Source organism: Pogona vitticeps, chromosome 5 (assembly GCF_051106095.1).
Source record: "Pogona vitticeps strain Pit_001003342236 chromosome 5, PviZW2.1, whole genome shotgun sequence".
Classification (NCBI taxonomy): domain Eukaryota; kingdom Metazoa; phylum Chordata; class Lepidosauria; order Squamata; family Agamidae; genus Pogona; species Pogona vitticeps.
The window spans coordinates 174,416,832-174,440,691 of record NC_135787.1 but is presented as its reverse complement, the minus strand read 5'-3'; the positions used below and the strand labels follow the sequence as shown (position 1 = coordinate 174,440,691).

At 42.2% G+C, this 23,860-nt stretch overlaps 1 protein-coding gene across 2 annotated transcripts in view; it reads right to left on the bottom strand.

The window, feature by feature from the left end:
- Positions 1-23,860, bottom strand: part of TMEM178B (transmembrane protein 178B) — a 346,918-nt gene that overhangs the window by 248,726 nt on the left and 74,332 nt on the right. The gene's annotated exons all lie outside the window — the stretch shown is intronic.

The following is a 23,860-nucleotide window of genomic DNA, read 5'->3' as shown; positions in this document are numbered from 1 at the left end:
CAATGAGCCATGGTAAACCACTCCTTGAACATCTTACAATAATAGCTGCAAACCAACTCTGACTTCTGGCAACTCTTCTGAGGATTTTTTAGGTATAAAGTACCCAGAAATGGTTTACCATTCCCTTCTTCTTCATGGGATCTAGGACTTTGCAGCTGTGTGGGCTCTGGGCTGGGGAGGCATACTGGAGAATCTAACTCCTGATCCAATACCTGCAGCCAGATGCTCCAGTCCAGTGAGCTATCCAGACAGGTCTTCAACATATTGCATACCTTGAGAAACCAGTTAAGGTTGGCACAAGTCAGAAGTGATTTGGTGGCCTCTAATATATACAAGCCACCATCCTAAGACATAAAGGTTATAACATTTATCAGGACTGTGACATGTATTTATTAGTCACAACATTACTGAAGCACATGTAAATCTAAAAGTCAGCCTGAGAAAATTTTCTGCAGTGAAACTCTTATCTTTTTTGTTGAGAATAGTATTGGAGAGGTTTCAGAAAACAACACTTTGGAAACTTTCTGCTGCCTTTTCAACTAACTTTGTGACCTGTCCAGACTGTCCTTTTTGAGTGTGGGGTGGATCTGACTACAAGGGTCTGTTGAGATCAGGAGAAGTGGTGTGTCATTTGGCATGTTTCCCCTGTCTATAAATAGCAAATTACCCCTTGTAACCTGATCAGCTGTCAATTAAGCACTTCCCCAGATCATCTGTGGAGGATCTGGCGAAGTGAAATTATTTTTTTACATCACTCCTCTCTCGCTCTGTTGGTGCCATTCTGTTTTCTCCCTTCCATCCTCTCTGCTTCTCTTCCCTCGTTCTCTTCCTCCCCTACTTTCTCCCTCAAAATCTGCAGGTGCAATAGCAGTTGAAAGCTGAGGCCCCTGAAGTCTGTTCTCTCCCAGCTAAACAGGTTAAACAATGAGCATGCCAAAAAGAATGCATGTGCTACTGCTGGACCGGAAAGGTGCACAACAGCTCTTAAAGGGGAAGGATGGATCATTTTAAATAGAAACATTTGTGGACAAGGTCTTTTTTTAAATCCAAACCATGGCATTAGCAATACATATATCATATCTGTTCACCAATGTGAACAGGCTCTTAGTTACTTTGTTGGCACCTGAAGTGAGGCTAAGAGCCTATGTGAGCATTAGGTACCAACATCTTGTAACTTAGTGAACTCGAAATGAAAGTAGTTTTGCCCATCAACACATAAGGGTCCTTAGTATAGACTCCCCTCCTTAGTAATAACGATGATGAAAATGTTGCTCATAATATTCAGTCATTATGCTCTATTAGAGAGCAGCACTATTAGAGAGCAGGCCGGGTAGGTGCGGCTCGTCAGCCATGGAAGGCAGCCCATCTAGGAGAAGGAAAACTCTGATTTCAAACCTCCACTGCCTTGTGGCTATATCCACTCATGGAAAAGGCTTCAGGAGTTAACCTCGAGGCAAAATCCGAAGCCGGAGTCTCAGAGGCAGTTCGTGTCATTCTGCCAACTCCTGCGACGTTGCTGGAACCAGTTGTATTGGCTCTTGCCTTTCCATTGGACCATTTCAGCAACGTGGAGAGGGGGGGTTGCTGCTTGGGTAACAGTCTATCCTCCATATTACTTTACCCAGGCTTCATGCTCTGGAGAGGCCACTTCTCGATGCAGAGCACGTTACCATAGTCTCTCAAGACTGAAGGATGTCTATGAATGAAATGAAATGCTCTGCTAAAATTTCAACAAGGGGAGGGAGAGGGAGAGGGAGAGCAAGCAATTGGTTCTCTTCTCCCAGCAAACAATTTTGGGAGACAGGAAAGGAGGAAAAGAGAAGCAGGATGAGATTTTTTTTAAAATGCAGAATGGGCGTAACACTGCCTGCTCCAGAAGCAATGCTGATTATTATTGTAATTGAAGTTGGAGGGGGATATTTTTAGCTTTCCAAATCTGTACTCGGAAATTGTCTTTAAATACTCCAGCATTCAGCCAGTATGAAGCTTTTTTAAAACCACCCAAAAAACCCCCTCACAGCTGGAGTAGCATACAGCACAGTAATATTGTGACTATAGTTGTCTCTTTTACATTTAAAGATCATAAAATGCATCTACCTCTGTCCCATTCTCCTTCAATACTGATACACTGAACTAAGTTTATTGTTCTAGCAATCTCTTATAGCCTTGAGTCTTAGAAAAAGGCAGGTCAGAAGCTAGAAAATTTGTCATGAAGGTTGGTGGTGTCAAGAACTGAACTTAAATTGCCTGATAGCTTAAATATGCCTTGGTGTCCATTTGGACAACCCCCGAGTGCCATTATTGGTCTTTCTATACATGAAATCATGATAGGACACCCTAGGCACAACCCAGTCACTTTCCTTTAGCCACATCACCATCAGAGGATTGGTGGGTGGAATATTTAACAATAGCCAATTGTTTGGGAAGTTGGAAGGCCTCTAAGAGGGCCTCTACTTCTTAAATCAGATTTCAATGTGCAGTCAGGAAACCTCTATACTTCCAGAGCTGACCATAATCATGAGCAACACCAAAAGCATATCAGCTATCTGTAGAGATATTGACATTGAAGATTACACAGGACATCACCTGGGGTGTAGTGGCTACAATATTGGATTTGGACTTAAGAGACTTGGGCCTGCATGCCCACTTGGTTGATCTTGAGTCGGTCACAGCATCTTCACGCAAGGTACAATAGAGATAAAGTGGTGGTGGAAGACAGACACATCTACTGCCTTGAACATGTTAGAGGGAAGGTAGTATATAAATGCAACTCGTAAGTGTGGTATACTGGGTAGAGTGATGGGCTAGGGCTAAGGAGACTTGTGTTCAAATCCCTTTCCAGCCATGGAAACTCACTCAGGCTTGGCAATGGTGAACCACTCCTTGAATATTTCACATACTCACTATGAGTCAGAGGTGATTTGCTGGCACATAGCAACGAAAGAAATAGCGGATAAATACATCATTAACAGATAGAGTAATCAACAGACCTAGTCCATGAAAGTTAGACAGGGCCTAATTTTGCAAACCTATGTTTCCTCTTGCATCTGAAGCAATGCTTGAACATGGATGGGTCATGAATAGTTCACTGGGGTAGGTCAGGATGATGTGCAGTTCCTATTACAAGCACCAGGCCAATCACTAGTTGTTGTTGTTTAGTCGTTTAGTCGTGTCTGACTCTTCATGACCCCATGGACCAGAGCACACCAGACCCTCCTGTCTTCTGCCAATCACTATTACTCAGCTCCAAACAGAACAGGGGTCCAGAATGGACTTGTGCTTGACAGACGTATTATCTTCCTTATCAGACATAGTAACAAATAAGGAGACAACTTATGACTGCCGTCTCTAACTGACAACTTCCAGACTGTCACTAGATTATCAAACAGATAACTAACTGAGGAACACAACTGTCATCTATCTGGCAGTTAATCCTCTTAATATCTATTGACTAACACCAGATGGAATCTGATTGGTCAAATGCCAACTGAGCAGAGGGTGGGCTCGATGGCCTTATAGGCCCCTTCCAACTCAATTATTCTATAACTCTTTGATTCCACGAGTGCTCCACCATGCCAATAACACATTCCAGTCTTTCCAATATACTGCACACATATGCACATACATACATGCTGGGTTGTACTGATGTATTCCATCAAAAATGAAGTGATTGATATCTATTGATCCCAGGGAAAGGCTAGGTTTTGTTCTGCTCAGCCTTTCCCAGTGCTCCTCTTGGCTTTGCTGTGACATTGAGACACACACAGGCAGAAAAATAAATTGAAGGGAAGGACATTTATATAAGCCGACGGAAAGCTCATGCCAACTGCTTTCTTCACTGCCCCATCTTACAAGAAGGGGAAATTAGACACAGGGATAAAATTGCTTTTCTGGCAGAAATCTTGGTCTCCATTCATCAGAATGAGCAGGAGGACCTCTAAAAGCAGCCAAACTACAACACATAAAGCTCTGGGAAGGGTCCATAAAACAACACAGAGTTCAATAATATTGAAGTTGCCTACTCTAATGTCAGGGCGGAGGTGTGTCCAGGTTTTACAGGAGCCATCCAAGATGCTGGACTTTAACCCTAAAATAGATTCAGTACCTTGGACAGCACTAAAAACCTCTCAGATGAAAATGTAACCAGAGGATAGAGGGGGGCCATGTTGTTGGCCAAAAAAGAAAAGGAAATAAATTATTTTAAAAGAAGATCCATAAATGTGCACATGCTAATTTTATCTTGAGTTGCAAACATAGAGAGAAATACTGTATTTTCAATAGGAACAAACATAGATCATTATAGTGGGAAAGACTGTGATGACAGACCTCCTCAGTCTGCTCTCTAGATGCTAACAGTGGATAGCCAAATTTTAGGACCCTGCTTTCCCTCTCTTATGGTTTCCATCTCTCTTGTGGACTGTGAAGCTTTTCAAACAGAGGATGCTTTCGGATACAGAACAGTAACATGACAGCCATACAAATAGAAGAATGTCCTCTGTAAAGCACAGAGGTCAGCCACACACCACAGTGCATGGATAATTAGTTGGGCCAAACTTTCTCTTAGAGGAGTCCCAGGTGGTACAAGAGCTACAGAAGTCACTGGAACCTCAGAAATCAGCCTGGATCTAACAGCCCCCAAGTCTGCAAACCTGATCTTTCATAGATAAAACCCCACCACTACCCTGCAGAGACAAACTAGGCACCCTCAGCCTCTCTGTTTTATTTGGGCTGAGCTTCTGTTTACTGATTTCTCCTCATTCACTCTCCAATTGATCACATACTGTAATTCCTGCCTAAACTAAAACTAATGATTAATTTTGAAAGGCAAGTCCTGGGCTACTCTGAAGATGAACAACAACCTGACATGATATTTTCTCATTCCAGCCTTGAGATTTCATTCCAAGGTGGTAGGAAAATCTTATGAATGAATGAACAAACAAATGTATGAATGAAGCGTATCCAGGAATTCTAGTTCTCCATATTTTCAGACAGTCCAAATCAATGATTCTCAGTTTGGGGCAAACCAGGTGATTTTTGGATCGCAATATCCAGAAATCTTCAGCACCAGATGTGCTGGCTGGGGTTTCCGTGAATTGCAATTACCTGATGCCCCTCCCTATTGTTGGCTAATCCCATACGTCTATGGTTCTCAACCTTAGGTCCCCAGATATTCTTAGACTACATTTCCGAGAAATCTTTGCCAGCACAGGTAGTGGTGAAGACTTCTGGGAATTTCAGTCCAAGACCATCTGGGGATCCAAGATTGGGATCCACTGCCATAAGGCCAGAATCATCTCCAGTACATCTGGAAGATGCTGAGTTGAGAAAGAGCAGCCCATTTCTCCATCAATTTCTCCATCCAAACACTAGTCGCCAATGAAACGGTCTCCTTACCTAAAACAGGAGGAAAACATGAAGAACTCTGAATATCGAACCAATCAAGAAACTCTTCTCTTAACTCTTACAAAAGATTACTTGTAATATATGGACTGTGGGGCAGTAATCTTTCATTGGCAAGTTGCTGCAGCAAACTTGCTCACCTTGACAGAGTAAGGAAATGATGTGTTTTTTCCCAAAGACAGATGCCATAAATTCTAGACTGTTAAAGACGACAGCATTCTCTCACTGTGGAAACAAAGGGCTGTCTGGAGATTTGTGGTCTGCTCTTGCTTTTGCTGTTAGTTTTCAGGGCTGCTTAACACGTTACCCTGAAAGCATATACTTCTACCTTAATATGTCCAAACACACCCTGTCTGAAAATGGAGTAGTTTTTTTTTAATTTCACTGACATCTTGCCCAGGACAAAGTCCAGGACAAATTCTTTATTAGATCTTAAGAGAAGATTAATTTTTTAAGCCTAAATCCTCCAGAATATCCCAACCAGAATGGGTGTGGCCAGACTCATTTGACCTTGGAGGCTGCCTCAGCCCTGTAACCCCACCTGGGGGAAAAATCTTCTAAGAAATGGTGTGTTTTTATTTAAAAGCTTCCTTGCAACCTCTAGTGGCTAAAAAAATTACAAACTCTTTGGGTAGGGTGGAGGTTTAGAGGCAAATGTCCCCTGAAAACATGCCACAATTACTTATGTGCACCCTGAGGGGTCAAAGGGACTTTCTGGGCCATTAAAATAAAAAATAGGGGCGTGGGGTGCTGGTAATAATAAGGGATGTTGTTGGCCACATTTGGTCTACTAAGGCAGGTGGATGTTTCCTATCTCAGTCTATTCCAACATTATCTACACTGAGTGGTAGTGAATCTCCAGTGTTCTAGAACCTTTAGTAAAACCTCTTAATTTCATTGTCTTACTGTAACAAAACCTAAGCAATGGAAAGTATCACACATTATTTTCCTATTTATCCCAGTCTTCCTTCCTTTCCTTGTTGTTTCCACTCGGTCAGATTTTAGATTGCAAGTTCCTCAAGCTAGGATCCAATCTTCTTGTCATCCACAAGTCATTGTGTCCATTAACAACAATGGCAACAATATCAATGGCTGTTTTTGCGGTGCCTCCTGTTATGTCTTCATTAAATGTTACAGATGTATATGCTCTTGCTCAGGTGACTAACCATGCACAAACACAGAGATATTAAGTACTCGTGTATTTCTTGTATACACATGATGCTGATTGTAGCAAAGTACTTACTAAAGAGTCAACTTTTATGAAGTCAGACAGATTTTGCTGCTCAGGATCTGTGATGTACACACTGTTCCACCAACACCATGCTCCTTGCCTCTTCTTCTTATTTAACTCTTCAAAAGCATACACCTTCCTGACATCCTATCTAGACTAATGTCAGAGGTTGCATCATGTCCCATGATCCCAGCAAGGGTCTGGACATGGACTTGGAAGCTGGTGAGAAACTCAAGGAGATACCAGGTGCAGGTCTTCTCCCTGGCCCAGTGAGACCAGCCATGTCTGGGCCATTGAAGCTTGACATCCTGAAACTAGGGAGGCAAGACTTCTCTCACATAGCCAGACCTGCTGGTATTGGGGAATATGAACACTGTGAACAGTGTGAGCCATCTGCCAATATAATTGTATGTCGGGATTAAAATAACCATATCCAGAGCTTGGAAGTGTTATTTTCAGGACTAGAAGTCCATACTAGCTGGGCAGTCCTGGGTACTGCAGTCTGACTATTCAAAGCTCTAGACAAATGGTTCCCAACCTTGGGTCCCCAGATATTTTTAGACTAAAACTCCCAGAAGCCTTTAACACTACTTGTGCTGGTCAGGATTTCTGTGAGTTATAGTCCAAGTATGTACTTCGACTATAACTCGTAGATATTCCCCAGTACCAGTGGGAACCACTGCTGGAGATTTCATTCATAGACTGCTTCCTCTATCTAAATGAAATATATCCTGAAGAAATATCTCAAAGCCCTTCGCAGTGAAAAACACCAGAACAAACCCTGAAGTAGAGAACATCACAGACTGGACTGCTATGTAATTGATGGATTGAGCAGGGTGCTTTTCTGATTCTTCCTTAAAGTAACTTTGATAGCTCTGTTTGGAGGTTCTTAAAATGATTGTAATCAATAAATGAATGACATAGGGATATGTAATTGGTTCTTGTTGTTGGCGCTAATAGAGGCTGAGGGGCCTTGTTATGTGGCCTCCTTGGAGACATCTTGTATCATTTTTTTTTTGACTCAGAGGGAGTATTGTGAAGAATTTTTATTACATCATTATCTAGATATTGGATAACTGGGCGAGAATCCTGGGATTCCTCTAACTCAGTGGTTCTTAACCTTTGTTACTCTGATGTTTTTGAACTGCAACTCCCAGAAACGCCAGCCAGCACAGTTGGTGGTGAAGGCTTCTGGGAGTTGCAGTCCAAAACTCCTGAGTAACCCAAGGTTAAGAACCAGTGCTCTAACTTAGGGATGCAAATTTTGCACAAAGGTGAAATCAGAGAGACTGGCAGAAATGCTATGAACAGAATGGTCATCCCTGGTGACATTTTCACTGGCACAATCATCTAAGTCATCAGGATACCATCAAGAACCTTCTTGTAAACAGCAATCATTTGTCAATGGGTAAGTGGAATTTCACACCCTGATACACATATGTGCAGTGCTCCCAACAGTTGCCGTAGTGGTTGCATGTCACAGAAACCTGTTGACTACTGCCTGTGTGGTCACTATGGATGAGAGCCATAACTCCTTTCCCTGAAAGTCATGCTGTGTCATTACTTTAAAATTGCTGCATCAGAAAGCCTTAAGAAGGCACAAATCATTTCATAAATCCCAACAACACTGCATAATTTCTGCTGTCAGCTCCAGAAAGCATGAAGTTATGAGTGATGAGGAATTAGCATTAGTACTCTTATCTGCCCCTTCACGGATGTTGGGAAAGTGTGAAGGTAATGACAGAGAACAAGATGGACAGTGTCACTGAAGCTACCAACATATTTGACCCAACTCCAGGAGGCAGTGGAAGATAGGAGGGCCTGGCGTGCTCTGGTCCATGGGGTCATGAAGAGTTGGAAACGACTTGATGACTAAACAACAACTCTTATCTACAGCTAAGTTGTGCTCCACATAGAATGCAAGAATAGGATGAATTGATATCCATTTCAGCCTTTGAGTCTAGGGGTCCTGATCCAGGGCCCTGATTTTCAGAACTGTAATGTAGGGGCTCCAATGGTGTGTTAGATATTTACTGGGAGTTCCTCAGTGAGAAGGTGTAGTATACGACCTGTTGTAAAACACAGCCATCCCATTGCATGTTATCTACCTCCACAATGTGCATGTGAGGGAATGTTGGTCAAATCCATCATTTATTGTTGGGCAACAGGTTCAACAGATTAGTGGTTCAAACAATGTGCTGAGACGACATCCCAGAATCTTTTGCTTGCTGGAATTCTGTGACCATGTGATCATGGAAGCTTGGGGGTTCTGGGAGTTGTAGTCCAACAAAGTAACTGCATGATGCTTGGAACGGGAGCACCACTATATCACCATATTAGAAGTCCCACCTTCTTCTAAACCATGCCTATCGACTCTCTGTTGGTGTAAAAATGGTTAAGAGTTGGAAAGGATATAATGACAAAATTACTTTCTTCCAGAAATGTCTGACCAAATGGAACCTTCAATGAGCCCTTATATGCAATATTAATCAGCCCAACCTTGAGAGAAGGAATAGGAGACTTGGACCGTTTTGAATAATTCACAGCCTTTGTTGTGTATGGCAGAGGAGTCCCTCTTGCGTCAGTAAATGATAGCCTCCCATTGATTTCTCCTCCTTGTGGTCTCTAAGTGAGAATTGAGTTTAAAATTCAAATAGTAAACAGAGACACTAAGGGCAATTTGAGTAGAGCCAGCAGTGATAACTTAGTGGAATGCTATTGATTTCATAGATGTAGATGCTGCAAGGATGCCCTGAATGCATTCTACAAGCACATACACAGCAGCCAAATACACACAGAGAGACGGACAGACAGAAAGAAGACAGATCAGTTCTCTCTGGGTGATGAAGGCTTCCAAATCAGCTGTCATGCTCACTACAATACACACATTCAGTCTCCCCCCCCCATGGATAATTGTTGAATTGAGCAGCCCTCTGTGTCTACTACATGGCCACTTCGAAGGTCAGTGGGGGAGTGAGGCTCACAACAGATTTTTCTTTCCCTTCATGGCTGTCATTGAAAACAGGAAAATAGCTTAGGGCAGAGGGGTAAACTGGAGGCTGGGGAAGGTAAAAGCAAATCTTATCTCCACTGGAATCCAAGGACAGTCTTTAGGACTAACAAATCTTCTTCATTGCAGTGAGTTCATCTATGTAGGGCTGCTGGATTTAGCCCTCAGTGTTTATACCCTTTGTTTTTGTTTTCTTGGAACAATTATGGTACTTCAGGCTTGAATCAAACAGAAACTGGGAACTTTTTAGTTTGGAACTTGTCCTTTATAGCAAGCTCCTTGAAGCTACAATAGGAAGACTGTTTTCCCTTTCAGGTGCCATATTGGCTACTTGGTCCACACTGGGCCTGCCAAATGTCAGCCATCAAAAGACTCCATTTTGGACTTTCTGCGTGATGCTTTGATTGTGGCAAAACTCTCTGACAGCACCATTCCCCAGATGCAGCTCAGAGCGCATCTGTTTTGGCTGCTTGTAACCCAAAACTGACAGATGGGGATTAAAGCTTGGAAATGTTATTTTGGAGAACCGTTGCCAAAAGAGCCACTTTTCGAAACACTGAGTATACTTTATAAAAAATCGGAACTTCAAAAAAATTCACCAAAGGACCATACTATTTATCTTGCTGACTGGATAGCTTAGTGAGTTAGTGATCTGTCTGCAGAGCCAGAGTTTGAGGGTTCGATTCCCCATTGAGCCTCCTGGGAGAAAAGCCAGCCTGTGTAGCTGCACAGCCCGAGGGCACCTCATGAAAAACGGAATGGAAAAACACTTCAGAGCATTGTATTCTCGAAGGCTTCAGAGTATTCTTTACCTGGAAAATCTTGAAAAGGGTCACCAAAAGTCAGGATTGACTTGATGGCACATGACTCTCTACAGATACACTAAAACTGTGACTTGTCCCCTTAGGGGACATGAGAGTCTATTTTGTCACGTTTTCTGGAGGGAACCCAAGACTCCTGGACCCTCCATCTATCCAACCCAAATTACAGAATACCCAGAAAACCAATATCTATGATATTATTCTCAATCTCTGTGTATCATTTTTTTGGTCCCCTTTACTTCACGGACCCAATGGATTCAGATTGAGAGAACCCAAAAACATAACATAAAACATTGAAATTCATGGGGGAGGGGGCGTATGATGATGTTTGAATCAATTTGTTTCAATCAGTGTTAGAATAGAAGACAATTCAGACTGGCAGGCTCACTTTTTAGAAATGCTTATTGAAACCTCCATTGTCACTAACAAATTAAAAGCAGCCAGAGTATATTTGTAATACAAACCTTTTCTGTCTACCCCTTACAACATTCAAAAACGCTTATAAGAATTATGTGTTTTCCTTTTTTGGCCTCTGAATTTGATAGGGCTGTAAAGTTCAAACAATACTCTACATGAATTGAAAATGCGTCATTTCAAATGTCAAAGTATGGATCTGAAGGCACATATTGCAAACATTAATTTGAGAATGGAAAGATTTATTTACTGAAACTCATTTCAACTGTGGCTGGAATAGTAGAGCTACACACACACACACACACAGAGGGCTAGACCTCTGGTATTCTTGCTAGAGATTAAATATAAGCAGATAGATAAAAATGACAAGAGAGAGAGAGAGAGAACCACATTTTTTTTCATCAAGATATACAGATATAGACATAGATATGCTTTTCCCTTGAATTGCACGGATCCAAGGGGGATAGTTTTGGTCATAAATGGATTTTTTTCTCAATAAATAAATATTTCAATCCATCAGTCAACCAATGTTCAATAAATACTGTGCTGCTATGCATCTCCAGGAATTGGCCCAAGAAAGGGGGATCTTGGACTTACCAAGAACCCATTTATTGGCAGTGCCATGGCACCCAGGATGATGGTGGAAGCCCAGCTGACTCCCTCTCCTGGCATGGCAGCTCCATGTGTAAGCCGGAGGGTATGATGGAGCATACCAGGTGGCTGACACAGGTCAGGGAAGGTCTATATTTGTGTGTGAAAATCAACTGTTTAGGCTTTGTCATTACCATTTGGGGAGCATAAGAGTTATACTCTGATTTTGAACTACACGGGGGTCCAGTGCCCCAGTGGTATCCTTGAGATATGAAGAGTATGATTGCTTTCACCATGCCAGCAGGGAATAAAAGGCTTTATTGAAGAACACATCTTGAGGGCACTGGGTTGGGAAAGGAGGCAAGTTACTAATAGCACACTTATTCAGAAAGATAGAATGATCGTATTTGTTGAGTGTATGTGGGACATTTCCCAAACAGTAACTTTTCCTGATTCTACCCTGAATAATTGGGCTCCACACTGTTTCAGGTTGCTCATACCTTGTAATATGACTGCTAACTACTTCAACTCTTATAACTTAATAGTTATCTGTTCATGTTATAGCATTTCTAGGACTATGTCACTTTATATTGGAGGTAAGATAGTATATGCTTCTCTTAATAAAAGAAAACTATCTGCATGTGACAATCTTAAGACTGCTGGTCTAAAATAGTTCCCCTTAGCATGCTGTCTTCCATGATCATGAAGTTTTCCATGTAGTGGAGTATTCAGCCTTGTGACTCCCCCCTCCAACATTATTACTTTAAAATGGTACTGTCCTAATAGGACTGAACCACGTGAACCCTTGGTCAGCTCTTTGGGACAGATGAAAGTTTCAAATAGGAATTAGTAGCCTATTAGCAGAAGGCGACTGAAAATTTCAGTGGTGGTGTGAGGGTGGAGAAACTCCTGAACGGCAGCTGTTGGTCAGTCTTGGCACATATGATGGAACATATGTAAGAAGTAATCGTACATGTCAAGGAATCGCATGTCAAGGAATCTCAACACATATGATGAAAGAAGTAATCTTTTGGTAGTGGGTTGCATCTACTTTGAATTGTAAGTAGAACACACAAATAATGTTGCTAATTTCAAGGATGGTTTTGAACTCTGCAATCTGGCAGAACTGACTATGGAGAATTCATCAGCAATCCTGCCATCATACTAAAACTCAGAGACTAAGTGAACAACTTTGAGATGGATCCACTTCAGTCAGAGCCTCCTCACCCCATCCACTGAGAACCTGCTAGTCTTCTCCCAAGGTCTTCCTGATCTCCACCATCCTCTACTTTGCAAAGACAATAGAACACATAAACAGATCTAACAAAGCAATGGTGGAGGACAAAGGTCCAAATATATAAACTGCCCTTTGAAACATATTCCCATCCATACCAGAAGGGGCAAAAGTTAGGATAGGCAACTAGGATGTGAAGGATGTAAGACAGGGCTGAGCAACTTCCATGTCCACCGAGATGTGAAGGGACTACAACTTCCATGAATCTGCAGTGACATAGCTTATCATGTGGAATGAAGGGAACTGCAGTCAAACAACAGCCGCCTAGAGTGGTCTATTGACTAGATATGCGGGATATAAATAAAAAATAAATAAATAAAATAAAAATTTAGAATCCCATATGTTGTTCATCTCAGATGTCAGCTTGGTTGAACTCTGATGAAAAGCCTGAATTCTCAGTTGAGAAACATTGGCCTCTTTAAGCTGTCCCTGGTCCTTTAGTTTGTCAGATCAAATGATATTTAGCTGGACCTATTCCCTCTTCCAAACATACATCATGCCCCATGGCTTCCAGCTTGTGATCAGTAGAGCCATGTTAACAGAAAGGCATGTCAGCAATCATTCATTTTTACAGGACCTTTGTAGATTAGGTTGGAGTTTATAGGCTACATAAACACATCCAAATTCCTAGTGTAGTCTACAGATCTAAACTTCTTTGTGACTCATTGGTCCTGTTACAAACAATGCACACTTCTATTGGGCGGGGGGGAGATTTTTAATACTCACTTGCAAGGAATCTGGGTTGTGGGAGCAGTAGTAGTTGCAGGGCTTGGGACTAATATGTTGAGGATATTAAGGGTTCCTCTAAATATTTGGATTTCATTAAAACAACCAAAGAAAAAGCAATCATTTCACTTAAGCCTCTCTTTAACCTGAAAGTCATCCTGCTTGTGCAGAAGAAAAGAAATATTTACTTTGTACTAATAGCCCTGTTTTGGTTTGTTTATAGTGTGCAGGAGAGAAGAATGGAGGGGGAAAACATAACCCCTTTGATTTAACTGGCTAATTTTCATCTTGCAGAATAGTGTGGGGTGGGGTGAAAAAGGCTGGTGTCTGAATAAGCTGGGAGACAAATAATTACAGGCCAGGGATTAAATTCATTATGTAAATCTAAAATTGCAGAAGCAAGAGATGGTAAAGACTGACTTAGATCATATTGGGGTTTTTTTTTAAAGTTGCAGTACAGTCACCCAGAAAATGTGCAATGCATCACTCTCGATTCATCAAGAGATGGAGAAGAACCCCCATCCTTCTCCCTCCCCAGAGAGTGAGGAAGAGAGACAGAAAGTGTTCCATATTCATGTTAATAAAGGTATATTTTGACTGACTGAGTGATTGAAAGTGATTAGTGATGATATGTTTTACCTGTCAACATTTCTGCACTGCAACATAAAAGAAGGCCCTCTTGTTTCTCTAGAGAATATCTGAGGTTGAAAAGAAAAGGGAAGTTCATTTTGGCCAACTCCCCACCCACCCATGGCCCTAGCCCTTTAAATCTCTAAATGATCATTTATTTTCATGAATGAAGGTGTTTTCAGAACTGTGCTGTCCCTAATAAGAGTATGTGAGAAGTTGGAGGACAGAATCTATTGTGTGAAGAGAGAAATATTGCAAGGCAACAAATAATAATTTTGTAATCCAGAGTGGCTCATATTCTGAATCAGAAGGAGAGATCTTATCCAAAAATTTTCCATTTACCTCCTCAAATTCGGATCATTTGCTGTCTGTACAATAGACCCTTTCAGGGTGAAGCATACTCTTCACTTCATACCATGCCCAGGGCCAGGTTTGAGAGGCCTGCCTTCCAGTTGTGAGGGGTTAGAATGATAAGTTTGTTTTGCAACCTTGCATACTTCATCTTAATAAGTGTCACTGAGACAGACATTTCAGGGCTGGGTTGACTGTCAATCTATCCAGCATAACCAATCATTCCTTCCCTGCCTCTGAATTCAAAGATAGCCCCGCCTCTCTGCTCAGTAGATCTTTTCCCCCTCTCTTTAGTCTCTTGGAAGCACTCAATAAGTCTCTTGGGGCTTGTTGCTCTAAGCAGTCACGATCTTCCTTGCTGTTATGTGTTCACTGTAAGTAAATGAAACCTTTTTGTTCTTTCTCTTACTAATGTGTCACAGTAAGGTTTTGTAAGTGCTAGTTAATGAGAAAAAAGGTGATCTGTGCTGGGTAACTAGAAACTATTGTGCTCTGTGAATCCCTGCACACCTAGAGGAATTTAATTACCAAATTCAAAACTCTGCAACAAAATGGGTACTTAATCTTTAAGGTTTACAGAGAGCAAGGTTGGTAGGAGTCCCTCTTCCTTCCTTCTTTTTTACTAAGTAACAAATGGGTGGCAGATTACGGCTTGCAGAAAAGACCCTATGCTTCTAAGCCCTGCTCATAGAAGAAAGAAAGGAGGCGAGACCTAATCAAGTACCACAAATAACATGGCATGTTTTCAGACTCTCCATGCAGAGTTCTCCCAGGCTATTTGTTCTGCAGGGTGCATTAGAGGAAAAGTAGAGTCAAGGGCAGCAAGAGGACTGCTTATTTCATAACAATTTACAACCATGGAAGGAGAGAGCCATGTGTAGGATTTTTGGCCTCAGGTGCCAAAATTATTTGACCGGCCTTGAATTTTATGCATTTGCCTTCCCTTGGAGGGAGGAGAGGCTGTTACTTCTCTGTACCAAGCAAGCTAGATGGTAATTGCATTTGGTTGCTTTTTATTTTTAATTTGTGGCTGGGTGGGTGTTTTTGACAAGAACTTTCCAAAATCTGCACATTTCTTCCTAAATTTGATGGAAATAAAATGAGATTTATTTATCTTGTAGGAAAAGGCAAAATGGACAGATTTGCCCATCCAGCCAGAGAGCTTTGTTTGTTAGCTGTTTGAAGGTTGCCTTTTCATCCCTGCACACATTCAGCCCTGTTACTGAAGCTGAATTAAGCTTGCCATCTCTTTCTTTGACTGACTCCTCCTCTTCAGCAGATAAGCAGCAAGGATGCACAACCTGATCCCCTTCATCCTGAGAGTAACCATACCTGTTGGTTTTGGGCAATGCAACAGGTGTAACTATTGAACTGAGGCAGTGAAGTAGCTGCATCGGGGATATGTGTATAGTACAACAGCTGTCCCCATTGAATCTGGGCAGCGCAAAACAGTATTTGTGGAACCTGGCCACTGAAATGGATGTAACTATTTCATTTGGCCATTGCAATCATTGTACTTATTGAATCCAGCCATCTGACAGCAGAGAAAATAGAAACAGTCATTTAGTAGAGCTGGGTCTACTAAACCCTCATGTGATGGGGCTCCATCCCACTGGGTCATCTGATCCAGATCCCTTTTTTGTTCTTCTTTTTCTTTAATGTATGACCTTCGCAATTTTTGAAAATATCATCAATTTAATGAAAAGAACAAGAGCTTTAAAAATGAATATGGGAGAAAGAATGGACACATCCATCCATGCCTTGTCTCAGGAGGAAGCAGGACGGTGCTGTTGTTTGAGCAACACAAGCAGGACTTTGCTTCCTCTCTTTTCCTGCTCAGCTGATAAGAACCAGGACTCTTCATCCACCTTGCTTCTTCTGCTTTGCTTGCCATCCCACTTCCTTCAAAGACGGCAGCGAGGGTTGGTGCAGATGGTCTTAGCAATGCCAGGCCAAGGGAGGAAGGGCAGGATGACTGGGGACATGAAACAGAAGCAGCTAGCATTTCCAGCAGACGTGCCAAAACAGAACAGCTCCTTGCCCTGACAACAGAACTGACCATAATTGAACACACTGTGGACTCGTTGCCAATGTGTCATCATAAGCAACAGCTGTTGTGGTGGGGAAAGAGCTATGCAAATGAGGGCTGAAGCAATGCCAGCAATATTTCCAGATACAGGAAGGGGGATGTATATATTTTCAATGGTTTCCAAGAAACTACAGCTGTTGGGTTGCAAGTTTCGGCTCACGAAGGCAGTCCGTGATGACATGTCTGCTTCCTAAAGTAGACAATCATGAGCAGAGGAAGATTGCAGTTTCCATAGCAATTCCACTATCACTCCATGCCCAGATGTAACACATACCTTGAGTTATGGGACATAAAACACAGCTGCTTATCCATCAGTGGTGACAGGAAGGGCTGAGATGGCAGCAGCAAATCCTGGAGGGAAACAGATCAATTTGCCCCCTTCTGCCACGTTGGCCTATGAAGCACTACAAGGCTGAAATGCAAGGATTTAATCTTTTATATTAATCATGGTCTGCCAGTCTACCTGCCTGCCTGCCTCTGTCTCCCTGCTTCTGTCTCCATCTCCAGTATAGCTACAAGACTGTGAAACCTAGTCACCTAACACTTGACATGGATACTAAGGGGATGCTTAGGCAGTCATTTTTGGACTACAGACAAGTGTAATGGAGGTTTGTCTTTTGCTTTCATGGAAGAGAGAGGAAAAAGTCATATTATCCAGGAACATCTGGCAGGAATGTGTTCCCAATATCACATCTCATTTGCATCCCATCATTACCTCCCTCTTTTCCTCCTGTTGAAAGATCAGCCTTCTCAATTGACTGTGGAACGGTACGTCTGCACTACATTTATGAAAATCACATCAATTTAGTGAGTCTTCTCTAGCTGGAACCAGCAACTGGATTCAAGCCTTGGTAGTTTTTGCTGAAAGAATGTATAAAAGATTATGGCTGACCCTGTGGAAGTTCTTAAATGAATTGCATTCTTAAATGGGAAAAATCCTAGTACAGTATATGCATCATCATTATCAGCACCAACATCACCACCATTCCCATCACCGTACCATTCCATTAGAGAACCATACTCAGACCAACAGTACAATGTATGATAATGCCAAACTCTTTGTATCATTTAATTAGTGGCACTGCAGTTTAAACTGCAGAAGCCTCTGTGCTGCAAGGTTGGAAGACCACCAGTCATAAGATAAAATCCACACAACGGAGTGGTAGGGGGTTCCGGTTCCGGTTTGGTGAGACAACATTGTTTGTTTGTGCTGCGTCCTCCGGTCTAATCTTTTAAAGTTTTCTTCAAACAATTATCCTGTTCAAGACAGCCTGTACTTATTAGTATTCTTGCTGTGCTTGACACCGAACTAAGAGACTGAAATAGATTTGAAAACAAACAACTTGTAAGCTAGACTTTGCGGTTTGTTGTGCATACCTTTGGTGATAGGACAAGTGTAATCAACCAAAATATAACTGCTGCTTTGGGAAGTTGACATCAACAACATCTGGGGACCGAAGCTGGCAACATTGTCTAAGTTCTCTGCTTAAAGAGCTTGTGTACACAACGGAGTGAGCTCCCATCGCTTGTCCCAGCTCCTGCCAACCTAGCAGTTCGAAAGCATGCAAATGTGAGTAGGTACCACCACAGTGGGAAGGTAACAGCATTCCGTGTCCAGTCATGCTGGCCAAGGGACCACAAAAACTGTCTTAGGACAAACGCTGGTTCTACGGCTTGGAAACGGAGATGGGCACCGCCCCCTAGAGTTGGACACAACTGGACTAAATGTCAAGGGGAACCTTTACCTTTACACACACCCAGTAGTTTAAAATTGAAAAGACAAAAAGCATAAAACAGAATGCCGAAATGTGCAGAGGAACCACATGATTACATTTGAATCAATCCACTTGGATCAATCCACATCACCTTGCTGACAAAGGTCCGCATAGTCAAAGCTATGGTTTTTCCAGTAGAGATGTGTGGAAGTGAGAGCTGGACCGTAAAGAAGGCTAACCGCCGAAGAATTGATGCTTTTGAATTGTGGTGCTGGAGGATGCTCTTGAGAGTCCCTGGACTGCAAGGAGATCAAACCTATCCATTCTGAAGGAAATCAACCCTGAGTGCTCACTGGAAGGTGAGGCTCCAATACTTTGGCCATCTCATGAGAAAAGAAGACTCTCTGAAAAAGACCCTGATGTTGGGAAAATGTGAAGGCAAGAGGAGAAGGGGACGACAGAGGACGAGATGGTTGGAGATCGAAGCTACCAATATGAATTTGACCCAACTCCGGGAAGCAGTGGAAGACAGGAGGGTCTGGTGTGCTCTGGTCCATGGGGTCACAAAGAGTCGGACATGACTTAATGACTAAAAAACAACAACTTAGATCAATATTAGAGCAGAGGACATTTCAGGCTGAGAAGTTCACTCTTCAAAGGTACATATTGAAACCCTTTTTATTTGCAAGAAATTGACAGCAGTCAAAGTACATTTGCCATGCAGTGACCTTATAAGGGTCCAAAAGCTTGTAAGAGGTGTGTATCTTATTTTTCCAGCACAAAAGCCCAACACAGAACACTGAAACATGCTGCCACTCATGGGTGTCTTGTCTTGTGTGGGATTCTTTTCTTACAGTACATTTCTCAGTAACATACCGATCCAGGCCCAACCGCCTGAAGCTGGTTACCCTCACATGCTGTACCGCTCAGCTTCCATCCTGCATGCCAGTCTGAGGAGAGGGAAGAGTGCTAATGAACCCTCCTCACTTGCTTCCTTAGACTGCTTGGCCTTCAGTGACCTGCAAGGAGGCTGTGGTGAACTGCTAGTGCTGCAGAGGTGACAGGAACAATTTGATTCCTTCCCACCTCCAGTCAAAGCAATCTTGGCCTCCCTTGAAATGTGGAAGAAAGCAATCAAGAGGATAACGATTGAGGGAAGAGCTGCCAACTGGGCTGGGATGTATTGAAAGAGAGGGGGCATTTGTGATAAGCAAGAATCTGAAGATGATAAAAAGGTAAATTTTAGTCCCTAGTGGTATAGCCAAAGTTGTGGAAGGAAGAGAGGGGAGATGTCTTCGGGGTGCATCCACTTTCTTGGGCACTGTTCTTCTGTGGTTTTCCCTTTAATGCTCATTCTCCCCCTGCTTTCCTTCCCTAGTTCAGTGATTCTCCACTTTGGGTAACCCAGGTGTTCTTGGACTGCAGGAGTCTTCACCAGCACCTGTGCTGCCCAAGGTTTCTGGGATTTGCAGTCCAAGAACATCTGAGTCACCCAAAGTTGGGAACTAATTCACTCTTGACCTTTCTCTCCAAGGGTCTGGGAGAGAAAGGTCAGACAGGGACAGAGGTGGCAGCAATTCTTTAAGCTTAGAGGAAAGCCCTGGCACACTGCAGTGCACATCCCCATTTCCTCCAGAGCGATTCCATACTCACATGGGGGCTCTGGGACAATGCATACAGTGGGTACTACTGCAGCCATGTTCTGCAATGGGGCAACAGTGTCTGAACGTCTGGGAAAGAAGATGCTGCGGCAGTGACATTGGGAAGCTGTCCAGGTTGCAGGGACCCAGACCCATGCCCAGTGCGCCGGCTTTAATGGTCATGAGACAGTGCCTCTTAAATCCTGACCTCCTTCCAGGAGAATGGAAAGAGCTCATTGTGTGGCTTCTCTCCATGCCAGCCTCATCCCAGTTTCTGGAAAGAGTGATGATGGCACAGAGGAAAACATCAGAAGGGTGGAGCCATGCAGGGAAAGAGCTTTTTACAGTAGAATGGATTACCTTGGAAGGTACTGGACCTTCCTTTGTTGTAGGTCTTTGCTGACTGAGGGTTGAATGGCCATCTGCCAGGGATCCTTAACTGTGGATTTCTAAATTGGCAGGAGGCTGGATTATATGACCCTTAGGATCTCTTCCAACTCTATAGTTCTATAAGCCTGGGCTCCTTTCCTAAGAGCTGGCATTTCTGATCATATGGAAAGAACCCACTTGGTGCCAGTAGCGTTACATGAAAAGAGTCTTCATCCTGTTGGAAACTATCCTGATATGCCTGTTTTCTATGGCCAGTTGATTTTCTTGTTGCTTACATTGATGCTTGAGTTGAGTTCTCCCACTTACCTAATTACTCAAAGTTGCCTACAAAAAAAATGGAAAACCCAGTTACCCTTGCCACATGAAAGGTCTAGTGATATAATCCTGTGCACGTATACTAACAGGTGTGCTGTTGAGTCCTGTAGAGTTCAGTGAGTTCAATTAGTTGCAGAGTTCAATTAGTTGCAGAGAAGTGTACACAGGCCTGCAGTTTAACCATGGACTTCCCTACATACATAGGAAGTTGCTTTATGCTAAGTTAGAACATAACTGACCAGATAGGCGGGATATAAATTAAATAAATAAATAATAAATAAACATTCATTCATATAACCCGGTATTGTCAGCTCTGACTGGCAGTGGCATGTCAGGGTTTCAGACTGGATTCTTTGATGGTTTTGAATTTCTCAGGTTTCAGACTGGCTCCTCTTTCCTGCCCTTCTGCTAGCAGCAAAAGGTCTTTCTCTTCAGGCAGATATTTGCCAGGTAAGTAGATGCCAAGGGAAGAATGTTGATGAGGAAATGGTGTACATTTTCGAAAATTTCCTTTTTAAAATTAAACTTTTAAAAAATGTTTATTTAAGTTGTAGTAAATTGTTTTACACAGTTCTTGTTTTAAGATGTAACACGTTTAATTGTTTTATGATATCGTAATTTATTTTATTTTAACCACATTTGTCTTTTTTAAAAAATCATAAGCCACATTGAGTCACTTTTGGGGAAATACAGTAGATAGAAGGAATGATTGATATCCAAGGTATGTCCTGAATGGTCTCCCATTCAAGTCCTCACCAGGCCTGACCTTTTTAAACTTCCAGAAGCAGATGGCATCAGGTGTGTTCAGGTGGAGCAGTGGTCCGTGTATCTATTTTAAAATAAATCCTATTTAGTTTGGTGGAACTCAAAGTGGATAAAGGATCATTGTCTCAATCTCTTGGAATCAATTGAAATGGAACCAATCACCCTGAGAGGTGGTGAGTGCTCCAGCACTGGAGGCATTCAAGAAAATTTGAACAACCATCTGGCAGAAATCCTTTGGTTTGTATTCCTGCCTTGAAGGAGGGGGGGAATTGGACTTGATGGCCTTATAGGCCCCTTCCAACTTCATGATTCTATGATTCTGTGATTCTATGATTCTTCTCTCAATCTCCACTCAAAGGGAACCTTGTTCAAAACAAGGCCTTCTGGCAACCTTCATACCCTTCCTTCCTAAACCTCCATTCGGTGGCCCGCATAGCGATGATAATCCATTCCAAAAAAATCATCACTATCTGGATTCGTCGCTATGCGGGGCAAAAAAGCCCATAGGAATGCATTAAAACACATTTAATGCGTTCCTATGGGCTGTAAACTCACCGCTATGCTGAAATCCTCCATGCAGCCGCCATTTTCGCTGCCCGGTAAGCGAGGAAAGGAAAGAGCACGAAAATACTGCGGGCGGCCATTTTCTTCACCCGGCGGCCATTTTGGAACCGCCGATCAGCTATTCTTAAAACATCGTTATGCGATAATCGGTAAGTGAAACGCTTACCGATCATCGCAAAGCGTTGTTTTGCCATTTAAAACATTGTTATACGATCGAAAAACAATCGCAAAAAACCCTTCGCTATGCAGATTCGTCGTTAAACAAGGCACTCGTTAAGCGAGGCACCACTGTACTTTGAAGCATATCTGCACCTCAAAATATTTTATATCACTATAATTCCCTCAGTATGTTTCTGGGAATCACAGCATGGAAAGCTGACTAAAAGTCCTCTAGTAAAGAAAGACCCTGCATTCTCATCAAGCTTCCCCGGGGTTCTTTGTGGAGTGAGAAGTACTCTTCCGTCAACTCAGGTCCACAATGCAAATATTCCCTAACTCAACTCATTTGAACAGTGGACATAATTGTAAAAGCAAGAGCAAACACTTCCTTTATCTTGCATTGATTCAGTAGTTCTCATGTTGTTCCCTGCGACAGCAAGGGAAGGCAACCTGTGACATGCAGCCTAATTTCAGACAATCTCTGGGAGTGATTTGTTTAGTTCACTGGACCAACAATCTGCTCATTCCCCAGCAGCCCAATAGATAGAAAGGGAAAGGGAAAGGTGGGGGATTCAGTAGAATTTACTCAGAGATGGGGAAATTTGCTTTTTCTGACTACAGCTCTTAGAATAGCGATGCTGATTCAAATGTCTTTGGGATTGCAGCCCAAAAAAGCAAATGTTCCCATCTTTTAGATTAGTACGGAACAAACATGCAAAGGGTCAGGCCGCATACCAGCAAGCTGCTGTAATAACTTATCATGACAACACTTTTTAAAAAATCTAGACAGCTATGAAAAAAAGAAATAGATGTCATTGGTGGAATGTGTCTTTGTAAACAAGTGGTTAACCACTGCCTTTCTGGAAGTTTAAATGTAAGAAAATCATTGCAGGGTTATCCTTTGCATCTATGAAGTCTCAGCTACATTCCCACTGTTCTCATCTTCGAGAACAAGTTGACTACAGTTGTGTCTTGCAAGACAAATGCCTCGCAGGACAAAAAACCCGCAAGACAAATAGTTTTGGCAATGGGATTGATGACTCGCAAGACAAATGTTCCTATGGCTGTGCTTCGCAAGATGAATATTTTCCGTTTTTTGTTCCTGCCTCATGTTTGCTGGTTTTTCAATGTTTTTCTATGATGCTTAAAAAGTTAACCTTTTTTATTGAATTTTTTAAAATCATCTGCACAATATTTATGGCTTTAAACACTTTGTAAACCAAAATTGACTTTGTTCTGACTTTTTTTGCCCATAGGAATGCATTAATTAGATTTCAATGCATTCCTATGGGAAAATGCATTTCTCAAGATGAATTTTTTGCAAGACATTAACCGCAGAACAAATTAAATTCGTCTTGCGAGGCACCACTGTAGAGTGAACAGGACTAAGAGCAAAAGAAGTGCAAAGAATAAACCCGTGATGTGCACCGAAGCCACTAGTGATCTGTTAGTAGAAGAGCATATCTGCAATGCATGTTTTGAATTCAAATTTCATTCCAAATGCATGAGATACATTATACACAACCTTCGGAGCATTTTTTTCTACTTTACAGAACATATGGGATTTGTTTCCGTTAGCTCTCAACCCAAAAGCATGACAACATTGAATCAATGTGTATTGACCACTGCCATCAAAACATGATGAGGATATGCAACAGCAAGGGCCTTTGAAGGTTGTGCCATCATATGCTTCTTGACTCTGACATAAATTGCCCTTTTCTCCTCTTCTCTAAGTGTCGCAGAGGCAAGAAAGTT